The 27,083-nt window shown below is 41.3% G+C and overlaps 1 long non-coding RNA gene across 1 annotated transcript in view; it reads left to right on the forward strand.

The window, feature by feature from the left end:
- The window catches only part of LOC308189196, a 63,457-nt gene extending 44,602 nt beyond the window's left edge, over nucleotides 1–18,855 (forward strand). Inside the window, exon 4 of the long non-coding RNA XR_013946098.1 lies at nucleotides 18,256–18,855. This is a non-coding gene — a long non-coding RNA (uncharacterized lncRNA). The remainder of the gene's footprint in view (nucleotides 1–18,255) is intronic.
- Nucleotides 18,856–27,083: the final 8,228 nt, after the last annotated feature.

Genomic DNA, 27,083 nt, shown 5'->3' on the forward strand with positions numbered 1-27,083 from the left:
ACTCACTTTGTGTGTTCATCGCTCTCCCGGCCTTGCAGCAGGGTTTGCTTGACTGAACACTGTGCCGGGTCTCCAAAGTACCTCCCAGGCAATAACTGCCATTGATCCTGTGCCTATGCACTTTCACTTCTAGTTGGGTATTTACAGAGGAAAGAAACTAATGAAGAGAGTGGTTTCAGAAGAAAGGCAGGGAAAGGGAGGAAATATGAACCGCTCGAGAAAGAGCAAATGTTTTTTACGGGCATTGTGGGTAACAAGAACCACATGTGGATGGAGCCAGATGGAAGGAATGTAAGTTGGTGGATTTTCTCCGTTTTAAATGAGAAATCAATGCCTGGCTGCTTGGAGGTGGGAGGCAATAGATATGGCAGGAGAATTGTCTTGTGATGGTCAGTGTGACTGGGGTTAGAAATTGTAAGATTATAACATTCTTGGAATAGTTAAAAAGATCAAATCCAAAATAAGAGAGCTTCCTTTTTCCATCCCCCTCAGATTCTCTGTTTTACTTCATAGTGCAAATTCTCATGAGCACTGGATGAAGACAAACTTAATTCTTTCATTTCCTGACTTCTCAGTGCTTGCTTTTCAACCTTAATGTTCTTTTAATGGATGTTTTTGGATGCAGTATAAATATACATAACATCAGCTATGGTTAGACGTTGATCAGTGGCATTTATCATACCCCTTCACTCTTTCATCCACATGTTGTCCACTAATTTATATCACTCTGGGCAAAATGTAACAGCTTCTAACAAGTCTTTTAAAAAATCAAGGCAAAATGCCTATGTATTGCTCTTCTGCACGTGTTTGTATGTATAAAATACAGTAGCAACTGCCTCTGAGAACAAAGGTAGTAAGATACCGAGGAGGGTGTGTGTGTGAAAAAGAGTTCCCAAAAGTCAGGACGTGATATTTCCTCAACTGTTATATAATATTTATATTACAGTAGTGTCAAGAGGCTTCAGTCAAGATCAGAGGTATCTGATTATATGAACTTCATAGAGACATACCAAGACACAACCCCTGCCCCAAGGAGGAAATAATCTAAAAGGAAAAAAATACAGAATACACTGCTATGAGGAGGGGGGTTCATGGGTGAGTGGAGCTGATGAGAGGGAGGGACAGCCATCTTACAGCCGAAGCTGCATTTCTTTCACAGTTATAAAGAGCCAGCTATCCATAAAGCATCTGAAGCAAGGTCCCTTCTGTAAGCAGAGTGATTAGCCCCACAGGGAATTCCTGCAGTAAGTGGTTATTCATGAAGAAAGGTGCTTGAAGAGGGGGGATGAATGCTTATTGGTTTCAAGAAAAAGGTCTTTAGGAAAAGGCTGATAGCTTTAAAGACGGACCTTGGATTTTGATGGCAAAGACAGGTATTTTGTAAATTTGTCTTCTCTTGGATCATCTGTCTTAGATCATGGAGCTAAAAGCTGAAGAGCTTTTATGGACACTGGTTGAGTTAACCAAGGGAAATTTGTAAACTCTTTGCTTAGTTGAGACGATGCTGTTTCATGGGATCAGCTGATTTCCCTGTTGCCTTAGCACTCTGACTTAGTCAAATCTTTACACCGTCTCTTATTCTCTGAATTCAGTGGCAGACTTTAATGTTTCTGTCCTATCTGGTTAGGCTGACTGCCCATGCTTTCGGCTTCATGGAGACTGTGAGAAAACTGACAACAGGGCTCTCTGAGCTGCAGGTGCCTGGGCTGGCAATCCTGAGTGAGGCAGAAATCTGTTAACTTTCACCAGTTCTGCTCTTAGGTCCACTCCAAGTGTCAGGAATATAAGTTTAACCCTTTGCCTCAGGAGGCTTTCATTGGAACTAGAAGCTTTTCTGGGGGAACCTAAGTTGCTAGAGCAGTGACTTCTACTCCAGTGATGGGATCTGAGGATTCCTCAGCATCAGGAATAACCTCTTCACTGTCAGCCTTACTGTCTTAGTAGCTCCCTGGGACAAAGAGGGTGACATGACTGACCCTCTTTGCATCTACATATGCTCAGATGGATAATTTTAGAGATTTTACTGTCCATTTGATGGAGAAGATGATTACTAGAGTCTGTATTTAGCTTAAAATAGGCATACACCAACCACTTTTTAATATAAAGGAAGTGGATAGCTTCTCCTTTTCCCTTTCTAGGGTCTCCATTTTAAATGGCTATAGCTGTTCCTATTGGCTCCAGTTCTGAAGGACAGCAGGTGATAAGAGCTAGTCTATTCTGCTCTATGGAATGGTATTTTTCTGCCTGATCAGGAACAGAAAGTACAAGGAATAAAGGCTTCCAGACTAATTTTTTAAAGTCAGGTATTTCTGACTGTCTGGGACAGTTAATGGGAGTGAGTTAGAATCATTCCCTCTTCCCACTGATCTTCAGTGTTAGCCCTGAAGTGGTCAGGCAGTTGGACTTGATGATCTTTGTAGGTCCTTTCCAACTGACCTATTCTATTCTATTCTATTCTATTCTATTCTATTCTATTCTATTCTATTCTATTCTATTCTATTCTATTCTATTCTATTCTATTCTATTCTATTCTATTCTATTCTATTCTATTCTATTCTATTCTATTCTATTCTATTCTATTCTATTCTATTCTATTCTATTCTATTCTATTCTATTCTATTTCCATTCCATTCCATTCCATTCCATTCCATTCCATTCCATTCCATTCTTCTACATACATTGCTGCTGTGCCTTGAAGTCTGGCTGAGTTATGGGGAGTTATGGCTGAATTAAAGTTGTTTGTTTTTTTTTTTTATTAGGAGGAAAAATTGTAGGGGAGGGGGGAATAATTATCATAAAAGTAGCAATTGATGTGTTCTGATAGTCCCTAAAGGCAACGCTCACAGTGCAGGGCCATGTTAGTCCTGATACTGGTTAAATCTGTAACAAAAGTAAAAAATAAATCTTATGCTGAGGAGTTACAAATAAAGTGAGTTTCAAGTCCCAGCTGACCTTCAGGGAGAGTTGCATGTAAAGCTGCAGATAACCATGGAGCAGCTGAACTTCAGTTTGCCCTTTCAGTGGCAAATGCAGTCATGATGCTCTTGGTAAGTCTTGTGCAGTACTGCAATGTCTCCCTGTCAGGATTTCACAGGATGTGATATAATGATGTACAGTGTCCATGTAAGGACTTCACCCTTAGAGCCCTCCTGCAAAATGTGTCAGTGAAAACCTCCCACTGAAGCAACATGGTGAAATGAAAGTAAAATGAAGGCTATGGCAAGGGGTCATTAGACTGAATTGAAAGATCTTACTCAGGTTTGTTAATCCATAATACCTTTTGATAAAATGAATAAGTATGCAGGCAGATGTTTTTTCTAGCTAAGTAAAAGAGTTTGGTGCTGGCTGGACTAGAGAGCTTGTAGGTGCCCCTTGGTTATTTTGAAGAGATCTCCCAACCACCATGTACTCTAGGGTGAAAACCAGCCAAGAAATGGGAGGGTTACTTCTGTTGAAGGTTGCATACTTCTCTAGTTCATGGCATTTAGAAGCTGTGGCCACTGTTGCACACTGGAATGACACACTGCAGGGACTAAAAAGAAACCTTTTGAACCTTGGTTAGTGGCTATTAGCTACACACTTAATTTGTAATTGTCTCTAATCCTGGCCACTTTCCTTGTCTGTGAGTGAAACACATTCACATTCATTCTAAACCAGTAGAAATGTGAAAACACATCTGATGTTGAAAGCCTTAGATGAAAAAGTGAAGAACAGAAATGATAACCAAGCAATAACAAGTCATCAGAAACCATATGTGTCAATTACTTTTGAAATAAAGAACGACAAAATAAATTAATTCAAGGGAGAAGTCATTGCAATTAATAAGCTGTCAATTTATGTAATGAATGCAGGAGAACAAAAAGGTTATCTCTATAATCAGTTCTGTGACCCTGATGTCCTTAGGGCACAATGGATCAGAAAGATTTTTTTTTTTCCCAAATGTTACATCCATTCAGAAATAAAGGTACGATCAGACCGCAATTTTACAGTCCTGCACAACTCTATTATTAATATTAAGGTAGGACAACTTTTTGCTCCTAAAGCTGTTTTCTAATTGTGTGGTTTCTCTTATTTTATGAAATAAATGTGGTATAGAATAACTGGCTCTTATTCAGTGTTTTAAGCACTTAATGGTGCACTTGGTTTTGTGAAGTAATCACAGGTGGAATTTCCTTGTGCATCTCACTCTGATGTGTGAATAACCTAATCCAAGGAAGAATAGGGCCAAACTTGCACTTTACCTTCAGACACTTTGTGCTATTCCTGTAAAGTAAGTTTCCAGCAAGTTTGCAGCAAGAAAGGGCTGAAGACTGAAATGTAACCAAACAGTAATCTCATTAGAAGAAACGATAGCACTTTCAGGGCAAAGGGCACATATCCTACAAGTCTCGACTCCAGAGTGCATTTATGCTGCATGATCTGCTTGTCTGTAGATAGTGGCATGCACTCCATTGCACAACACATCAGAGGCACCAACAAGCAGAAATTTCTGTGACCTTTTCTGAAAGAGGGGGGACACATTACATCTCACCGTAATTGTGCTTCAATGTCAGTACAACAGTTGCCATCTTGACCCTTTATCTCCCCCTTCCTCAAACACCCAAAGTTTCTGTGTATAATGTGATCTTCAAAAAAGGCAAAGAAAAATGATGAAAGAAGGGTGCTATGGCTTTTCTATCTCTGCTTACAAGTATCAATAAACGTCATGATTATATTAACTTCAGTAAAGCTATGTCACTAAAACAATGACACATATTGCAAATATTATACTTACACCTATTGCATCATTAAACAAGTTACTTCTAAGGGAATAAATACTTATCTGGCACAATTAAATAAATAATCACAATGAGGACGTACAGCAGAGGTGTTTCAAACACAAGAGAAAAATACACCATAGCAAACTAAATCCCAAGAAAGGCTTAAAGGCCAGGTTTTTCTTCCACTAAGCAGCTCAGTAAATGCCTTTAAAGCCATATGAGAAAATAGAGAAAACCAATAATCTTTATATTATAGATACTACAGTGGCTGGCAGCTCTACATTGGGTAAACTTCTGCTTTGGTTGCAGATGGACAGCCTATTCCTAAAGAACTGTCTTGGACATGCTTCCACAGCCCTCTGGTCCTGTTCAGTACCAATGTCAGTGGGAGCTAGATATGCACAGCGTCCATCGAACCACAGTGCAGAGAATTTCTCAGTCATTCTGGGACTGTTCCCAATCAAAATTCAGAATTTAATATTAAAAATGAACTTAAAAATAAAACTAAAATGAAATTACAGTGGAGCATATGCCTAGCAGCTCCAAGCAGGTAGTGACTGGTTTCTCAGTCTTGGATACCTCTCACTATCTTTTTGTCCTCTTTTTTTTTTTTTTTTTGAAACAAACAAACAAACAAACAAAAAACTGATTTTTGTCCAATTCAGTTTGTCTATCCATCTCTTCATAAACTGGAAATGGAAAATACAATGGATTTGGCTCAGGTCTTAGAAAACTCTTATTTTTCTTTGTTTCCTGTCCAAGACAGAGTCAATGTACTTGATGGGTTTGATTTTAGATGAAGGAAATTGGGAATATTTTACATTTGTTGAGTTTCTTTGCCTCTTTTCTCGTTTAAATAAGTGGTGTCTGACTTCTCAGGTGTAAAGTTTGTGGGTAGCATTTTAAATTGACATACCTAATAGGACTGATCAGCTACTCCTTCTCTGATATTAACAAAGATGGAAGCTGGCACTAAGCATCCTCCAGTCCTATCAAAGTGCACCTGTGGCAGAAAGCAATAGATTAAAATATCAATTTATGATACAAATGAAATGTTGCTACAATCAAACAGGAGTGAAAGAAAAAACTCTGCAGAGAGTGCATCCCTGATTTATCTGTGCTGCAGCCTGTGCCTGCATGTGCCTCATCCCCTGTGCAGGCACTTTCCTCACGAAGCAGCACAGGTTACTCGTGTGCAGCCTGTCGGGTGTGCAGGCTCTCTGGGGGCAGGGATGGATTTCTGTTCAGCGTTGTCAGTCACCTGAATTTCTCTGTTCCTGAGCATGCCAGCTTGTGACTCCTGACATTGCTAGAAAAAAAAATGGCACTGGAAAAAGACACAGCTGACACTCTTCAGTTGCATTAAGGTCCTGGATCTCTCCAGAGGTTAAACATCATTAGGAATAATGCCAATGGTGCTATACATTTGTAAACCAGGTGAGAGAAGAGAATCAAGGCCTCCAAATACAGCCCCTTCTTTCCCTTCCCAAAATGAACTAGTGCAAAAGAAAGCCTGGTTCGGAACAAAATGCAAACCGTCTGTCTCATGAAGGTAGAACAAAGCCCCTTCCAGCTGGGGGGAGCTGGTGGCTGCCAAGGGCTGGGAGGGAGGAAGTGAGACAGACAGACCTGCAATGAAGAATGTTGTGATTCCTCTTTTTCGCATGCCTGATTGATGGAAGTACAACAATAGAAACAAAAGATGGCTTGGATGGGCAGCGAGGTAGCAGAGACAGGCTGACACACCTTGATACCAGACTTGCACAGCTGCACATACGCCACTGCTGATCCATCAGCCCAGCATGCCTCTCACGACGGCTGATCAATCTGCACATGCCATTGCTTGACTTTAGCAGCAGTAGATGGTAAGGGAGAGAAATATTTGTAATATAATGGAGGATATATTTTTGTTTTTCTTTATTTTTTTTCCCCTCATGGAAGATCCCTATGATTGATAACAGGGCAAAAATACCCCACTGGCACCAGTGGTTGTGTCCCACGGTCTTTCCTTGGGTAAAATTCTCATGGACATTTATGTCCTCTCTGCTCTGCTAAATGCTATGCTCTCTAGTGAGTATTTGGGGAAACAAATGAGGAAGGAAAGGCAAAGTGAGAACTAGTGCAGATATTGACTGTAAAGATCAGGATTTGCTTTAAATGAAAAAGAAGAATTGGCAAAGGTTGACATGGAGGAGCTGCTGCTGCAAAAAGTGAGGCAGTGTGCTTTCCAAGGAGAGTTTTGATTGAATGATCTGTATTGAAAAGATATTCTTCAAAATAATTTGTAGAGTCTAGACAATAACTGTCACATGAGAGAGTCTGAAATTTTCAGATCAATAGAAGAGTTTGCAGCAACTCTTCTTATTATTATTTATATTAATTACTGCTGGAGTCCGTTGGCTCAGCAGTCATTCAGTAAAAACATTCTTCAAGTCTTTATTACACTCTTGGCCCACTTCTTCTTTATACTAGCTGCACTATTGGTATCACGCAATGCAAATTTCTGTAAGACCAAGCAATCAAAGTAGAAAATGCTTAAAAGCTCTGCATTGTAGTTAGCGCTTGCTGATTATTTGGCTGTAGCTTTGTCCTGAGAACCCAGTAGTATTTTTAATATTCAAATATCTCAGAAGAATAGCCTGAAATTTGACACAAAGGAGAAATAAGAAAAAATCTGGCACTCTATAATGAACCAACTGCCCATTCATATCAATGGGAATTTTGTGCTGACTGCAAGGATAGCCTATGCCCCTTATAAATCCACAAGCTTTATTTCATTTTGCACATGTATTTAATCCATCTGTAAATTGTTCATTGGATAGCACAGGACGATGTTCTCTTGGGAACTGTAAGGTATGTGTATTCAACAGTGGAGAATAAACACAAGATTTTATTACAAAATGCCACTGCTGCTCCTGGCATGAGTAATTTGTGCACCTGCATTTTTAAAATGTTTCAAAGTTTTTTCCCTTTGTGAATTCAGCGGCAACACGCATTATCTTCCAGGCTGCCACAACACGGTATTTGCAGGCTGGGTCACGTCAGCCCTTGTTATCCAGAAGCCATTGTTTTCCGAGCAAATAGCAACTGAAAATGACAATGGTTTGCTCCAGACTGGGGAGAATAAGACAGCTCTGCTGTATGGCCTAGTAACACAGCTTCACGATGAGCAGGAGGTGTATGTGGGTCTCAAATCCAAATTTTATGGGGGGTCCTGGGGAAAGCGGAGGCCCAAGGAAATGTGGAAGGGATTGAATGTATTAGGACAGCAGTTCTTCCAACAGTTTGTCCCACATTTGTCCCATATTCATCCTTGCAACACACCTGGAATCTGCAAGCTTGGGGAATGAGAGACTGGGTCTGGAGATTGAAATATACTCTCTGGTGTAGCTCTACACAGCCGAAGTACTGGGCCAGCTATAGATATCATTAAATGTGGAGTCCTGAATAATTACTACTGTGCTTTAAATACACCGTCACCTTCCAGAAGGCTGTGTACCCATGGGACCTTGACTGGCTGATCAAGGTTTGGAGTGGGTAAGGGAATTAGGACATTTTAGTTAGTTTAGGCTTAGTAATTTAATTTTTAATAGTTATTCTGCAGATGTCTAAAGTCAGCTCTGTATATACAATTTTTAAGTAAAAATTTCCCTTGTGTTCCCTGTAATCTCTCTGAAATGTTCCTTGATTCTCTCAGAACTCTCTCATTCAAATATGTAAAGTGTATAATTCCAAGCAATCTTACGTATTTGTACATCTTAAAGTCATATTATCATCTTAAGGTCCTGTATCACACAATTCCCCTATTTACAATGGGTCTTAGGCAAAAAGGGATAGAGATCACATGTTGTACTGGTTTTCTCAACATGGACTGTCTCCAAGGGCAGTCAAAAGCAGGTGAGTTTGCAGTGTGGTTATTTAACTGATATTGCAAATGCTGATGGAGGGATGGTGCTTATGAAATCACCTTGGATGAAGGTTTTATTTTCTCCATTTGTCAACAGTTAGAGAGACAAAACAGCACAACCAACTTGTAGTTTCCAATATTTCCATGACATATACACATTTAGAGAATGAGATTTGCATAGCCATGTGCAAGAACCTCCAGCTCTGTGGGTCAGCACTTGACATATCAAATGGTGCAAATCTGTGGAGCTAGGTATGCTCAGTTCTGCCTCCAAAAGGGCGAACGTCAGGAAATCAGACACCTTTGCTGCCAGCGCTGTGTCCAATGGCCCTGCCCACAGCGATCTATCCTGACCCCTTCTATATCTGACCATGAGGTATACAAAACATGTTCAGGTCTGTATTTACCTCCAGTTCCCACAAAAACTTGATGTTCCCCTTTCTCCTTCTAGCCTTACTGCAGATTAGGATAATTAATCCCAAGCTTCATTGCTTGCTATTTTTATCATAAAGAGCTGGAATGAACATTAGAAGATAAGAGAATAGAGGGGAAACAGAGAAATGGGAAACTGCTGAAGAGAACCTCAGTACTAGGCTGCTGTTTCCTTTAGACCCAATTTGAGGGGCCATTTATTTTAGGTCGGAAATGAGGAGACATTTCTTCTCAGAAAGAGCAGTCAGGCATTGGAGCGGGTTGCCCAGGAAGGTGGTGCAGTCATGGTCCCTGGGGGTGTATAGGGAAAGGTTGGACCTGGTGCTTAGGGACATGGTTTAGTGGTTGGCATTGGAAGTAGGGTGATGGTTGGACCAGGTGATCTTGGAGGTCTTTTCCAACCTTAATAATTCTATGATTCTATGAAATGGCCTAGGCAGAGGACGCTACTGGGACATTACTTCTAGAAAATAAATGGATGCCACTCCTTTGAAATCCCTCCTGGGACCTCCTAGGAAAAATGCCTAAAGCTGAACAACAGGCCTATAGGATGAACTTTTCATCCCTTAATTGACCCCTTTCAGATGTGTGTGTGCATGTGTGTGTATCACAAGAAGCAGGGAAGAAACTGAGCAAGACATATTGAACTGCTTGGGTGATGAAAGACCTTCCCACTGCTTCATTCCCAGCCATCCTGGCCCTTGCTAAGGAGTAGTTATAAGCAGAGACACAAGGTTATAAAAAGATTTGGACACCAACACAAGAAATGGCAAAAACAGAGAAATGGTTGAGAATGGAAATAGCCAGGTGAATAAACCAGCTTGAGGGAGACTTTTACAAATCAAGTAATGCAAATAGAGATTTTCCACATCTTTCCACAGCACTGACAGCTGAGATGATCTCACTTTGGCCAAGAAAAGGCCACCCTTACTATGCAATCACTTGGACAAGGCATAGGACCTACCTCAGACAATATAAAAAGATGTGACAGGGAAGAACCATTGATAAAACAAGCACAATGTGAAAAAATAATTTTAGGTGCCTGTAAAGTAAAGAATGAGGAAAACAGAGAAAGAGAGGGAGAGAGAAGCAAAGAGAAATGTAAGTAAAGTCCCTCCAGACAAGACTTCTTCCCTGTATCTCTAGGAGGTACCTGGAAACTGCGCTACAGTCTCTAAGCATCTGACTGGAAAGTTTGACATGTCTTCACTTTGACGTTCAGAAACACAAATATGACTTAATTGTGTGTGAATTTTCTGAAAATCCAGCCAAGCAACAAAACCAAACAAGAGGTACTTTGCCTGACTGAACAGTTTGCACAGGACCATATTTTGCTGTCCTGCTCAAATAGTACCTCACACCACCTAACGAACACATTCCACGGTGGGCTGCCATCAGAGCACTCGTGGTGAGCAAAGATGGCCAAGTCTGCTGCTCAGTACTGATACTCCCAGAGAATCAGTCCCGATGAATTCACGGTCTAAAGAAGTGTGTTAAGTAATTTCAAATAAATATGTTTGAACACAGTACAATCTGCCCTCAGATATTCCGCAGGCAGAAAAGTAGGCTAAATTCATCAGATTAATTATTCATTGCAAATTCTCTCAGCTCTATCATTGAGGTCAACAGCAAAAGTGCCACTGAGTACAATGGGATGAGGTCTCCAAAAGTGGATAACACTACTTTAGTCTGCAAATATGAACAGTTTTGCTAGTTTCTGAGGGACAGGCAGAAGCAACCAAACAAGCAGAGGTATGTGCAAATAAGCAGTTTTATTTCACAAAGATTGACTTCAGTTTCAATCCATGTGGGACTGTATGTCCCATATTCTGCTCTGAGCTTTATGTTCAAATGAACCCAAATTCTCAACTCTCAGCTGAGTTAAAATATATACATATGTATGTACATATATTTATATATATATATTTACGCCCATTTATCATGTAGTTTTGCATCAGAAGTCTCCAAAACCATGTTTTTGATGCAAAACCATAACATAAATGACACTTTCTTAAAGGCTTTTGAACTATTTGGTAGGCAAGGTCTGAACTTCTTGAATTTATAATGAAACCCCAATGTTAGGTGGTTTGGAAGGGGTAAGAGGATTGGCTGCATTGCGAACACTTTACACAGCTGTTCAAATGAAAACACAGAACACTTGAGGCCTCAATCTCGAGAATCACCACATTCTTTGTACTCCACAGAGGTCTTTCAGTCAGTACTGTACACCTGTATTTTTAAGACCCATCAATTATGTGCCCAAGCAATGCAATTATAACCTAAGCCATATCCTCTGATTAAATACATCAGCCAAATTTCTTGTTTATTTTAACTACCTCTAGTTATCCAGCCCAATCCAGCCTCCAGAACATACGAAGAGACTTTTCTAAAGAGTCCCTTAATTTTCTACTCCCCCACTGTAAAATCGGAGTAAGTATTTTTACTGGGGAAGGGAGGAGAAGAAAAATAAACAGGGGAGGAAATGTAATTGGCAGTGGCACAGAGAACATGGCCTCTCCACTTCTTTCTACTGTTAAAGCCCTCAGGGGATTTAAAGGCCACAAATGATGTAGGTCTTCTTCTTGAACCACTGTGAACTTTATCTGCCTGGGTTTAGTATCACTAAATGTGTATTAATGTCAAAGATTGTTTGCGTGGATTATTTATAAGGCATTCACTTCAAATTAGTGCTGCTTAAAGTGTGTGAGTTCATAACTTGCCAACAGCAGATGCAGTCTGCAGCAACTGAAACAGCAAGTGGCTCCATAGATGTATATACAACAGCTGGATGCAGATCAATAATAGAAACATTAACCATGGTATTGTTTTAGAAGCAATTCTTTACTTTGGAGATATATTTTATTCCACATTAATGGTACCTTAAATAAAATGATAGAAGACATGTAAGGATGCATCTCAAAGTGGTGCACTGGGACTCCCTTGCTCTCGCCTGCCTGCTACTAATGCTGCTTCTCCTTGGGCTGTAATTCCACACATCTACCCTCCAATGCCTGCCCCACAGCAGGGGTATGCACTGGTTGTTGGGCCACCTAACTATCTAATACCAACTAGCCACTTTGCCATGCAGCATTTATAGATTTTAGCATGGGACCCATGGTGGTTTATCCTATGTGCCAGGGAAGCTGCACATCTCTGGATCAGAAGAAATAGCAGTGAGCTGCACGTTGGTAGGAGTAATGCTACCTCACATCAGCAATCATGTGTATGGTGGGAGTCCCAATGCAATGTAACTCTCATTAATGACCTAGTAGACATAAAGTTCTTTGACTGGTCATATAAAAAAGTGAATTTTCAATCACCTTTACCTTGTGTGACCATCCACTTTTATGACATGTCTGGGTAAGAAGGGTGTCCGTTTGGCTACATGTAAGTCAATCAAGTAGAGTCAGTTCCTTAGAGAAGTGATTAGAGACACTAAAGGTCATAGGTCAGGCTTTTCAGTGAACAATAAATATGCTTTGACACTGCCTAGAGTATGAAGATGCACAGACTGGGAATATATAATATGATATGCATGTCTAAATACGCATCTAGCTTCCCCAGGTTTGATCTGAGCCTCATTTGATCAAGCCATCAACTGAAGTCAGTGGGAATTTTAGACTGTGTTGCCCATGGCTTTGGGGAATGTACCAAAGCCAAGACAGAAGAACTATGCCCTGCTGGTCTACCCACTGTGACTCTTAGGAAGAGTCCAAAGCCAGTGAATGACCAAAATTTTCTTCTTGCTCGAACATGTGATTAATTTTGGGGTCCGTATGTAAGCTTGGCTTTCTATTGAGCATGTGGGATGGGTCTTGGCAATAAGGCCCAAGATGCTGGAATATATGCATTGTCTCTGACATCTGCTTAAAGGAATATCTTTCCAGTCATCAGCAAATTAATCTCGCGGAAATAGTTATATTTAGTTATATAGTGATCATTCTTGTTGTAGTCAGGCTGCCTTTGCATATCCAGACATGAGTTCAGCAGCATAATCTCCTCTAGTCTGACCACTGACTGACGCACTAACACAGCCATGAGAAAACTTCAGGGAACAGCCCCCCCCCCTTTCAAGCACTAATTCATCAGAGCTAAGCAATTAAATTGTCTTTATAAGTGCTTGGTACTTCCCAGCAATGCCACTTTAGAAAAAGTATTGAAAACCAGCACTAGTGCCCCTTATATTAGCCTGTGAAGGCATTTTAGTCATATCTTTTGAGTCTAGTTCTGAAGACGGAACATTTTTGACATCTCCTATTTTCTCTCCCCCACTTGCTCTCTGTTGCCTCCCGGTCTCATTCTTTCCTACTGTTTCTTTCTTGTTGTTCCCTTCCTGCAGTCCCTCTGTCACCTCAGAGCAGGCTGAGTCTTTCTCTGGCCCCTCACCATGGTATCTGTGACTCTCTTCCTCTTCCTTTGAGTTACTTTAGCTCCCCCTCCAACCACAGACACATTTTATACATCTTTTATTTTTCTCTCCAAGCCATAGCCCTCTCCTTTTCTTTCATTAGTCTCCTTATTTTGCTCTTGAGAGTAACATAGATTTTCACTGAAATTACAAACAAGGCGTGACCACTTTCCAGAAGTATTTTGAGGTGCTGAGCATTGTTTGTTTGTTCCAGTGCTCTCTTTCTTTGTAGGGACCTTGAGGATTATCTGGCATTAGCAGCTGTTCCTTTGGCTCCTTAGCCACTGACAGCTATCTGTAGACCTTCCTCCTCTGCACACACAAGGACACTTGTTGTGAGCTGTATTCATTTAGGATTACAGACTGTCCTAACCACCTGAACTGGCAAAATTCAGAGTTCTTCCTCAGAGATCCTGAGTGCCCGTCCCTGCATGTGATCTCAGGGAGAGATATGGACCCATAGCACCTCACAGGAGATAACGAGGATCTTGCAGGATGGCACTTCCTGCAGTAGGCATTGCTACATTAAGCAATTAATAAAGATGATTACAGCTCAGAGCTAAATATGGTATATTACTGTGCTGTACTTCACTTATATTACCCTCATGGCAAATGAGTCAGAGAGACAGTGCCACGTATTTTTGAGGAGTGAATCTTTATGCTAATTGATGGTATCAATATGCACATGGTGATGCTGGTATAATTAGCACAGTGGATAACACCAATATAAAACAACAGAAGGAATCTCTCTTAGAAAAAAAACACAACACAGTGGATACATACTTAAAGCTGTATGAAAATCCTGTAGCAAAACCCAAGGAGGTTCAGTTACAATCCCTTCAACTGAGACAAGCTCACCCAAGGCTTACAGATGTTTTGGTGAACCCAGGGTTAGTTTGCTATGATTTGGACACGTGGGATTACAAAATGAGCTGATAGAGGGGGAACTGAGTTGGGGTTTGCATTGGTTCGAGGCCAGATCTCAGAACAGACCTCAGAAGTCGTCAAACACAAGAGAAACAAAACTAAAGAAATAAACTGTCTGTGGAGCCCCTGCAAAGACTGTCCAAGGTGTTTTGCACAGCTGTACTAAGTCTCGAAAGAAAAGTCAACATACAGGCTATCAGCTCTCTGTCAGTTGATATGCTCTCCAGGAAATGATATACAGGTTTTATGGGCCAGATCCATAGCTGGCAAAAAATTGATGCAACTTCACTGAAGTCACTGGGGATTAGCCAGCTTATGTCAGCTAAATATTCAGCCCAGCATCATTTGCACTTTCATAGTTCCAACATCCAAAAGAACCAACACTTCAGCATGCGGAAAGTCTGTGAGCTGCATGTGTCATATGGAAAGTAATTGTCAACACATGACTGAAATACAGCGGTAGAGCTTTTACTCTCTTCAAAACTTTCTCGTTGCTTTCTCCTTTCAGACCACCAACTGGGTTTGGTCCCTTGGAGCCTGATCCTACTGGTCTTGAATCCCTGATGTGATCCTTGCTCATGAGATTGTTCCTGTTCAACACAATAGTGAAGAGGACAAGCTCTTATGCAACAAGCAAGACCTGTGGCAGCAGGATGCTTGAGCTTGTCCATGCTGAGCTGGGCCAAATGTAGGGTCCCTAGCACTGCTGTACTGAGCATTTTCCAAAGGACTGCAAGTCCCCTCAAACCTCAGTCAACAGAGTGGGTGCTGACTTGCAGAAAATGTTCAGTCTCTCACTGAATCAAGCCTTCAGACTTTTTAATGTTTTTGTTACTCCTGTGACAGGCAATCTGCTAATTTGTGAGAGTGGTGATTTTTTTAAAGTTATTTTATTTGACATTTTTTAAAGCTAAAAGACAGAGTTTGTGTGGCCACTGGGTTTCTTCCTTGAGGGAATCAGTCTAGATAACTTTAAGATCTTTTCTTCAGTCCAGCCTCTCACTCTTATTTTGGCCACAAAGTTTTTTGCACCCAGGTAGGCCCTCATACAAGCCTACATTTCACTCACAAGGTGTCCTTCCTTACAAAACACATTGCAAAAATTAATGGTCTGTCATTTTCCTTACGTATATTAAACCAGGCAGGAATAGCATCTCCTTGTATGTTTTTATCCAGCCTGTGCACAATGGTACATAATTCCAATTGATGCTCTGCATATTACCATAAAAAAAGCCAAGAACATTGGAAACTGCACTCCTATCTCATCTTGAAGTGGTTAAATTGTTCCATTTATTTGTGGAATGGATCAGGCCCTTTACATATATAAAATCTGGCCACAATGCACCCAGTGAGATATAAACTGTTAACCTGGTGTATTGGGTTTACATGGCAAAGGTTTGGTAGCAGAGTAGGGCTGCAGGGGTGGCTTCTGTGAGCAGAGCCCAGCAGCTGCCCCAAGTCAGATCAGAGATAGCTCCAGACGGCTCCGAAAGGGACCCACTGCTGGCCAGAGCCGAGCCAGTGAGTGGAGTTGGTTATGCTTCTGGGAGAGCAAATTTAAGGAAGGAGGAAAAACCTGCTGCACAAAAGAAGCTGGGAGAGCGAGGAGTGAGAGCCAGCCCTGCAAAGCCCAAGGTGAGGGCAGAAGAAGCACAGGAGGTGCTCCAGGCACGCAGCAGAAGTTCCCCTGCGGCCTGTGGAGAGGCCCCCGATGGAGCAGGCTGTCCCCCTGCAGCCCATGGGTCCCACACGGAGCAGATCTCCACGCTGCAGCCCGTGGAGGAGCCCCCGGTGGAGCAGGTGGATGTGGCCTGGAGGAGGCTGCGGCCCATGGAGAGCCCCCGCAGGAGCAGGCCCCGGGCCGGAGCTGCAGCCCGTGGAGAGGAGCCCACGCAGGAGCAGGGGGTCTGGGGGGAGCTGCCGCCCGTGGGGGACCAGTGTTGGAGCAGTTTGCTCCTGGGGGATGGACCCCGTGGTACGGAGCCATGTGGGAGCAGTGCTTGAAGAGCTGCTGCCTGTGGGCAGCCCCCGCAGGCTCAGTTCGGGCAGGACGGCATCCCGTGGGAGGGACCCCACGGGGAGCAGGGGCAGAGAGGGACCGTGAGGGAGCGGTGATGAAGTGCCATAGACTTGACCGATGCCCCCACTCCCCCGTTCCCCTGTGCTGTTCGGGGGAGGAAGTAGATGAGGGTGGATGGGGAGGGGAGGGGGGGAGAAGGGTGGTTTTAGTTTGTTTTTAGTTTCTCAGTACTCTAGCTTGTTAGTAATAAATTATATTAATCTCCCTATGTTGAGTCTGTTTTGCCCATGACACTAATTGTTGACTGATCTCCCTGTCCTTATCTCAACCCTTGAGCCCTTTCCATCATATTTTCTCCCCCTTTTTCTTTGAGGAGGGGGAGTGAGAGAGTGACTGTGGTGGTGTTCAGCTGCCCAGCTGGGTAAAATCACCACACCTGGAGTTCTCACTCTAACTTTGAATTTCATTGAATCTTCAGCTATAGGTTAAACACTTCAGGTTAATCACTTAAACATTTGTTCAATGAAACTACAGTGATTTTGCACAGAGATCATCTGCAGTATGTAACAATACCCAGAGCTGTGAGGCGATTTAACAGGGGTCTCTACCTGCTGCAACACCTTAGCGCAAGGGTGTGATTTAAAGGTAATGTGGCAGGTTTAATGCAGAATTTCTTTGCTTTCCTAGGTTTAAGCCTCAACCTTAATGGTATAACTTGCATTGACATTGTTTCAGTTTGTTTTGACATCATAATTGAGTCTAATCTCCACAGACTTGCACTGCAGTCTTATTTCCTATTGTAGTCTCGCAATGTAATTTTACCATAAGAACACTGTAGTGAGGTCTTCTCCAAGTCATGCCTTGAAATCACTTTGTGTGTGTAACACAGGCTCATAATGGTTTTGTGAGAGGGTCTCCAAAGATCTTTCCTGCAACAATTTGGCCATCTTAATCTCAAATTGTAATGACCTCACAATGCCATAAAGCAATTACCATTACAAATTTAAATGGTCTTATGAAGGAACTTCTGTGCTGCCTCATTAGGTGACACATTTTGCTGTGTCCAGCCTCTTGTTTAAATATAGCACATCTACTGGATATCTGCTGCTCTTTTAAATTCCAAAATTGGGCTAGGGAATGCATTTTATTATAGTTATTATATATATATATATTTTTAAACTGCAAATGGACTGATGAGAATCTACTCCAGCTGCACATTTTTGTTAGCGATAGGCTGGGTTAGTTGCATCCAGATCTGGGTGCCACTACTGTTGGAATTTTATTCACTTGCTGACCATAAGCCAAATCACAGCTAGGAATTTGCTTTGAAACCAAAATAACAGAATTCTACTGTGCTCCGTCATCACCTGATATAGCTCTACTTCCTCACTGCTTTGTTCCTAAAAGAGCTTGCTGCTGGGGCATTGATTTCCTTTTTAGTGATTCTTCTGGGAAGTGATGGCCAGCACAATTCCTATCCCTTTGTTAGACACCCAAGACAGTAGGAGCTGGTGATTTGTGTTGGGAGGTAAATTAGGCTGCCCTGGCTTTAGTCATAAACCTCTGAACATCTTGACTAATTTCCCAAGAAAAGCTTGAGCTTATCTAGGACACTTGTAAAATGGGCTACAGAAGACCTCAAGTTAGTGCTTTTCCAGTCTGATTTGGAATTTAGAGTAATTCCAATAGACCAGAGGGCTTGTCCTGGCTTTGATTTGGCTCTAGTAAGTGTGAAACTGCCATTCTTACTCCTCTAACTCACTCTTTTTTTGTTGTTATTGTTGTTTCTGATCCTCTACAGGTTTATTTTGCTTGGTGATTTTACGGTCCATGAACACCAGAGTATGCGTGGTACACCATGAGTACAGAAACCCACTGCTACCTCTTACAGCCAACTTTCAAGAAGCAGCCGAGACTTATAACTTCTTCAGTTCAGAGACGTACTCCTGAGAACATGTTCATTATTTTAATTGAAGTCTTCATTGTTGGCTGACTGCCAAGTGGCCTACCAGATGTCTCTCTCTTTACTATGGTTGAAGCAGATTATGATGTTCCAGTTCATTTTTCCTTCACTGACAGCCTGGTTCCAAAAATGTGCCAGACTTTAAGGGCAATATTTTCAAAAGCCAGGTCAACTCACAACAGTACACCAATGACAGTGCATGCAGATACTACAAAACCGTATGATAGGCAATTAACTCAATGTTATTTATGCTAGTAAAGTAACTTTGATTTTGTTGAGTCTTAACACTGAAGGGGGAGGATTCTTAAAGCGCCAGTTCTTGGAGTCTTGTGAATATGGCAGAATTTGATCTTTCGCTTGGAAAATAGGAAGCTTTGGCACATGGAGTTAAAAGGAAAAACCTGAATAAAAAAAAAAAAAAAAAGCTTATAAAAAGGGAGAGAAATACCAAAACCTCTGAATGGATTTGTTTTAAGTTGCCTTTTTTTTTTTTTCAAGGCCATTAATTACACAGTCATGGATGCACTTCTTGTGTATATGTTTTTACACACAGATCCCAAAGTCCTGCCTACAAAGAACATTTTTTCATATTTTGTTTCTCCTTTTTTTTTTTTTTTTTTTTTCCCGAAGTGAAAGAGTACACAGAACAAAGGCTATTCTCTATGAGATCAAAAGTCTTTAAGACATTTGCAGTAACTAGTTTCAAGGGAGGTCCCAAAATCTTAGGACTTTTGAAGGTCTCTAATGCCCTGTAAGGAATGTTTTTTAAATATATTTTTCTTTTTTCTCACTACAGGAACTTGCAGCCATTTGCCAGGTCTTCTCTTTCCAGACTTCAAATACTCAATACTTCTTTCCTCTTTTGCATCTGCTCAGATAGTCTCAGTTGCTTCCCAGCTAGGTCCTTACCCTTTGAATATTCTGTGAATGTTTGGTCATGAATGAGCACACATCTCGTGCTGCAGTTATGCGTTTTAGAGAACATTGTACATACTAAAACTGATAGCTAAAACATGGTAGGAGGACTTCTTCCACAGTCTCTTTCTATTGCTCTTTGCTGCTGCTGTCATCTTTACCATAGTCCCCTTTTTTGTACCTCCAAAATTATTTTTAGTGTGTATGTGAAATATGCATATTCCTTCTTTCCCTCTCCCACCTTCCCACCCTTTCTTTTTCAGATGAAAGGACTCCATGCAGTTTCATTTTTATGAAATGCAATTCCATAGAAATTAGAAACAAAAATTATATTAGATGGCAATTCTGACTTGAAACTTTTAATAAGCCACATGGCTTTTGAGACTGCTTGTCTGTGCACATCTTCATGTAGTTCTAATTCCTAGTTGAGTTTTGCAGTTGGAAGGTATCTGCTAAGGCAAAATATTATTATATTATCGTTATGCTAGTCTTTCACTGTCCTATGTCATGGCACTGATAAAATATTACTTACTAAAACTTTAGAGATACAGCGCCGTAACCTCCAGACAACCCCTTCATAAGAAGCAGCAAGTTTGTTGTGTTAAGCAAGGGGCTTGACTGGAAAGAGGGAGTCCTTTGCTAATAAACTGCATTGTCTGAACAGTTTTACTAGTGTGAAGACCCTTGTACTGATGATTTATTTGGAAGTTCTGGGTATATTAACTTTTGCTAAGAGCTGAGACTAAAAACTTTATGGGGAATGCTACATACACTCCAAAGACCGACAAGAGAATTTAAGTTAGATGTGATTAGTATGAAGAAAGTTACATTTATTATACTCTTATGTATAATTGATCATATGAAAGGCCTTTTGTAACTATAAAAGAGACAGCACATTAAATTGTTTTACCCTGAGGATTATACAAATTTGTAGAAATCAGATTGGAATACCAGCCTATTGGTTTCATTGCTATGGTAAATCATTAAGATGTTCTATGTTAATCATAAATCTTTGTATCTATTTATTATTAATCAAATAGCTCCTCCCAGCTGCTGCTTTGCTTCATTCATCTGAGCCAATCAAACCAAAACCTGGTAGCATTATCTCTGATAAAGGGTGGCTGCATACACATAATATGCATGGCACATAGCATGGATTATGCAGTGCTAGACATGGGGTATGAGAGCTGATGGGATGTTAGCTCTCCACAGCAGGGGGGCCTGGTTTCTGGATTTGAGAGAAGGCATGCCTCATTAGTAGCATGATTCATGGTGAAAGGAAGTTTAGCTGGGAATAATTTAGAGGCTGCTGTGGTGGAGTAGAAATATAGTTTGGGAAAGAGAGGTTATGAACCTGTATTTGTTTGATAAAGTCTTGAATACTGACTGATATCAACCTGTACTACTGTTACCCATTTCAGTTTGGAAAAAAAAAAGTTACAAAAACCTCTCCATTCACAGGTAAGCAAATGCAAAACACAGACCAAACATTACCTACCTAATGGTCTTGTATTATTTGTGGGTTATGCAAACTTCTAAGCAAAGATATCTGACTTTCACAGAGCTGGTGTGTCTACATAAGCAAATTGTTCATTGCCAAGTAGAAGTCAATCCCAACTCCATGATATTGCATATTGATTACTACCTATTTCCTTCTACTACATCCTGTGAGTGTAATGGTATCTGACATATAATTTTCCCTAAACTGCTGAAGTTGACATACTACTTAGATTTGGCCCACATTTCTTCAATTAGCAGGGGTATTATAAATGATGTACTGCTCCAAGCTTCAGACACTTCTTGCTCATGCCATACAAAAAACTGTGGAAACTGTGGAAACTCATTTTAAGAGGAGACAAAAATATTGAAAGAACTAGCTATTTGCTGTGGTGCTATAAGAAGGGGGGAAGCAAGAAGAGTGAAAAAAAAATCATTCAAAACTGAGCAATGAAGTCTATTACTATGACAGATTTTCCTTAAGTATCTTAGTGTTTAAAAGCAAGCTATCCCTACTTTAGTTTAAGTGGGCCAGTCTGCAAATGTAAATAGATGTCTTTCAAATGATAAGATGTTCACATTAATGTTTTCTTCCTTACTTGGGCTGTGAACGTAACTGTATATTGGGGAAACATGCACAGAATATACATTGTACACTGCAATTTGCAAAATGAAATAGGAAAATTCTTGCAATGATTTTACTCTAGGCTGCTGAGATCAGTGCTAGGTTTTCTTACAGGTAGGGAGTATGGCAGCAGTGAGTTCTTTTGTGTGACTTTGTTTCCCTTCTGGTGTGTTCAGTAAGCTCCCAGATAGCTTTAGTAGCTGGTCTTGGCTAACACTCTATTAGTCTTGCACATTTCAGATCGTGGGTTCATGCTTACTTGGAAAAAGGGAAAGTAGCAATTTAGTCAAAAGAGGTAGATAGGGCCCGTGCCTTGAAAATCTGCTTCTTTTCCATCAGTTCCTCTCCGTGTCTCCATTTTGCTTTTACTTCCTGAGGTAAAGTTTTCCCTAACCAAAATACCAAAGTAAAACCTCTGAAAACCAATGAGTTTTGAAACATGCTCATCGGTCTGTGCAGTTCTGTGAGGTATAGGAGCATGGGTTTTAACTGTGCAGGTTGTGAGATTGTGTCTTTTTTTCTTTGTCTTTTCTTTCTTTTCCTTTTCATTCCCTTAAACACTGCATATGTTCAATGTACACTATTTGAAAAGCTTTCTTTCCAATTATCTGGCACTGTATTTTCAGATACAAAAAAGAGAGAGAGCTTTGTAACCTACCAAATGCAGTGTTATGTACAGGGCTGAAGGAAGAACGAACAGATTAATTTTCTGCTCCCTGTCTTGGCCCATCTGTATTATTTATTCAAAAATAACTCACTGCATAAAATTGCAAACCTACCACTTCTTAGTTTCCACACAGAGGTTGAGCTTCCAGACTAGCCTTCTTATACCAGATGACATGGCTGTAGCAGGCAGACATATACAAAAGGAATATGCATTCCTGGGCTAATGGATGCAGTGCCCACCAGAGATACTTTGCTTCCAAATTTGCAGATGCAAGAATATCTCCCAGCAGAATGAGTGTGCTTCTGCAAGGGAAGCAGGTGTCAAGTGTTGAGAAAGCTGCTCTGTGCTGTAGAAGATGTCTAACGATACAGATGCTCTTGTCCTTCCTTCTCAGGGAACTGGTGATAAATAAGTTGCCCTCTCGAACCCTCGTCTTTATCCTCCACTGAAGATTTTAACAACTTCCAAAGTTTGCACTGCTTTTCAGCTGGAGCACTAACTCAGTGTTCACATACTTTATGGCCTGCTCCAGAGCCCCTCCCTGCCCTAGGTATTAGGTGGTTTGAGGTTGGCCTGGGTTTTTATACAAATAATGCACACTGTTTCCATATTTTGCACTTTATCTTTATTTTGCCTTCTCCCAGACAGTGGCTGCTTGTAACTGTTGTTCTGGTAGTTTGACAGACAAGATGGAGGGATGCTTCTTCTGAGTTTTTGTTTTTTTTTTCTTCCTCCAAAGAATAAGCACATCTCCCCAAATGAGCACTCTCTCCTGTATCTTTTGTCTTTGCAGCAACTTTGGTGTTGCTTTTGATTTGTACCTGCTGCCATGTTTTCAAGAGAAAATAATGTTCTGCAGTCTGTTTTTAAAGGCGGTGCCAGTGGAATAAATAATGAGATATAAAGAGTGATATGTCCCAAATTGCAGGCTGCCTTGGGTGTTGGTTTCATTATCAAAATACACTATCAGTGGAGCACAGTGCTGTGTGGAAGAGATCTAAAACAAATCCTGTCACAAGTATAAACTCATAAATAGTTGTGAATAAATGGATTAAAAAAAAATAATCTTAAAAGATGCCAGCTGCTTGTATGCCAGGTGAGTCAATCTAACAGAGATGATATTAGTAGAAAAAGATAACTGGATTCTGATCTCATTTATACCATTGAAAGCTCAGAACAATTCAGAACAGGGTTATATCCTGAGGACCTGAGATCGGAGTTAGATGCTTAACAGCTGAACATTTAAGCACTGCTCAGGTAGATTATGCAATCGTTTTGACTCCTTGAAGCCCAAAGACTGAATTCTGACCCAGCAGGAGAGGATACAGGCCAAGGATTGCATGAGTAACAGCCAGCCTCTACTGAAGCTTGAAGGGGCATACAGTTATCAACGGTGCCGTCAGCAAGTGTATTTGAAACCTGCCTAGCTGACAATAACTGTGCCTGGAACTGCTTCTGGATAATGTATTCTGCATTTTCCTTCTGAGATAGGAAGCATGTGGATAGTCTGTGAATTAGCCAACAGTGGGATTTGGGCATGCTTCTGATGAATAAAGAAGATGGCATGATGCCTCCAGAGGCTTGGAAGGCAGGACAACAAGTTTGCTCCAAAAACAAACGTCACGTACAATATAAGGTTAGTTGAGTTTAGCTTTGTTGTCAGGATGCTGCCTAGCAAAGCTGTTGAAACATGTAGAACCCTAAAGCTCGATGATGTTGTTTCGAAGTCCCTGGGCAGCATTGATGCGATGCCACGTGAGGTAGCCAGAAGCAACCCTCCAATTATCAGCTAGGGCTGTGTAGCCTCAACGGCGTGAACAACAGAACGTATAAGCGTTGATTGCGCTGGGGGCAGCAACAGGCTGAGCCTGAGAAATTCACCACTGGAACCAGCCCCAGATTTCAAGCACACAAGCAGGTTAGGGCGTTGGTGGGGATTGGTTGGACCCATCATAAACAGGCTGTCTGCTAAACTCAAAGCCAGCCTGGGATCCAGATCCCAGAAAATGCTGAGCTTCTGGAACACTTGCATTTATGAATTTTAAATCGTTTCTAGTAAAAGATAATGGGTCTTAACCCACAGCCCTTATTCCAGATTGTTTTTTCCACTCAACCACCTTTATACAGTATATCTCAGAGGCCAGAACGTTTTACAAACTGACATTAAAACTAGGAAACACCAAAATACATTCTTCCCCCCGGAACACAGGAACTGGTCACATATCACTGGTGAGAGTAGGAGTGGAAGGAGCATCCCAGTTTCATCAGCCCTACAGGATACTTGCAGCTGGGCAGAAAGACAAACAAACCCAGACAAGGATAGGCAGTGTTCCACAATGCAGGCTAGAAGGCTTCTTCCCCTTTTCTTTTATTGACTAGCTGGAGTGTTTATAGTTAATCATTTTCAGATGGAATTTTACTTTACAGCCATATTCGGGTAGGAAGCTGCAAAGAAGCTCAAGAGATGTGATCACTTGCCAAACTCTGAGGTATAGAAGTTGTTAAATTAGGCCATGTGATGGGTCCAAAATGGCCTAATTTATGCTACTTTGAACATCATTCTAGCCCTTTTAACATGTTTCTCCCAATTAAGCTGTTCAGGCCACAGATCTAAATAGCTGTCTGCACAGGCTGCCAATTGATTAATTCCCTAATGATGGATTGAAGCTACAGCTTTTGTTTCTTAATCTCTCTTTTCTCCATTAATGGCAAATCATTCATAAAACAAATCTTATAAATATAAGTAAACACACAAGAGTACAGGGGACAGATTGCATATAGATTTATTGCGGAATTAATTTTTGATTGCCTTTGACTACTCATTATTATTTTTGTTTTCTCTTTTCTCACAGAACCATGGGAGTCTGGTAGGCAATATCCTGAACCTGAGCTTGCAGTTTTCACACTGTATTCTACGAAGAGGCTCAGATGGCTGACCATGCAGACAACACACTGAAGATGTTCTTCAGGGGGCATCTTGTAGGATCTGTGGATGAACCGTAGATGGTCAGACTGCAAGAAGATAACTGTCAAGTTCTGTCAAGCTCTGACCTTGTGCTGCTCTTGCAACAGCAGAAGCTGAGAGTCAATGCAGGAAGATGGATGAGGCCCATGCAAGCAATAGGAATGTCAGAGAAAATGAGCATGTCTTCAAGTAGTCTCCTCTTTGGAAAGGATCCATCTCCCCATGTAATCACATATTCTTGGGGGTGTAGGAAGACTCTTAATTCTCCTCAGATGAGCACACTTGGAAGAAAGACTTCCATTTCTATAGGCCACACAAATGAGATATGGGTAGTAATCATAAAGGAAGATGTGGAAGAGGACAGGATAAGCAGAACAAGAGGAAGACTGAGGAAAAATCAGTGAGGAGTGTCTCTGATTCCTGTCACTACAGAGGCAAGGATGACTGCTGAAAGCTCTTTCACACAGCACAATAAAAATCACTGCTCTGAAGTGCATCACTCAGCCTGTCACCTTGGTGTCCTGAGCTGCATAGCAAAAGAGAAACAAAATAATGGGTGTGAGAAGTTAATTAATTCAAGAATTAGAAGAGTTGAGAAATGGGGCCCTTCAAAAGTGTGACCCAGATAAGATTCACCGTATGCCATAAATCATCCATTATTGTTTAGAATTTCCTTTCTCCACGCTTGACCTTCATCATCATTCTCTCGCTTGAGTCTGGGTGTCATCACAAAAGTACTGGTATGTGGATGGAAGCACAGGAGACACGTTCGATAGCATTTCCCTGAGTGCTTGCTTTTTTATGGAATGGAAAGGAAACAATGAAAACTGAACTGAGTTTGCTGTCTAATACTTCTCTGAGCACCATGTGAGGTAGACAGCTTTTCAAAAAGAAGAAAGTTTAGCTTGTGACATTCCCAATTAAGCTCTTTATATTTGTGATAATTAGCCAGCGTTCGAGACTTCTTGGTTCTGGACAGCAAAGGATACATCCTCCAACAGCAGATGCCCATTTGAAAATGCAGTGCTTTTCCTACTTGTACTTGTCCTGGAAGTGCTGGCATGGGCTGACACAGGGAATTCATTAAACAGGCAGTTGCTTCTGTACATTTCAGATGTGGGTCCAGGATACATCTGTGAAAAAATTGCGGTGGCTCTTCTGGCAGAGTTCTTGGTGGCTGGTATACAGAACATGCATGGTCTTTTCTTCTGGGCAAAGCGGGGCTAAAGGACCAGGCTTTGCCCCCTGCTACAGCACTCTGAATCCAAACTAGCTCTGTGCAGTTCACTCTCAGATGCCCTTGAGTATCAGTCAGTTTACCACAGAGTGGGGGGATAGTGGGCTGTGCCACAGTGTATGTACACCCCGAATCCTGAGGCTGGCTGGAGGCAGGCTTAACCCCTGGTGCAATTCAGAACAGCCTCAGGGTTGCTCTGGGTTGTGCTGATTTTTGACAGTCCCTCTGGGGCTGCCCTTTCTTGGCATGCCTCCGAAATGCCACCTTGGAGAAGGAGAAGAAGGAAAGGGTGAGGGGGAAATGTTGCTTAGACATACCTACTTGCACATACTTACACGTACTGTAATCCAGCTGAAAGTTGCTCCAGCTGACATCTGCCTAAAAACCCACCTACAGACAGAGAGGCGTAAGAGACTTGTATGGGAAAGACCCTACAGTTGTTCTGATGTTTTTTTAAGGTAGTATTTTATGAGATTTAAATGAATTTATTTAATTCTTGTATTTAACATTTTATATAGGAATGAGTTTGTCTTATGAGGAATGAGTTGTCTTAAGGAATGAGTTTGTCTTATAAATGGATATATAAACTCCTTTGTAGAGTGAGTACACGTCCATCACCATCTAGTGTCTGTGCAAGCAGAGTCTGTGACCACTTCACAAAATGTTCCTCCAAGAGAAAAATTCCTGGGTCACCTCCTATTGCTTCATTACCCAGCTGCATCACCCAAAAACCAGGGAGCTGCAAATGATACTTCCAAAT

This window comes from Anser brachyrhynchus, assembly GCF_964034855.1.
Source record: "Anser brachyrhynchus genome assembly, chromosome: 2".
In the NCBI taxonomy this organism is placed as follows: domain Eukaryota; kingdom Metazoa; phylum Chordata; class Aves; order Anseriformes; family Anatidae; genus Anser; species Anser brachyrhynchus.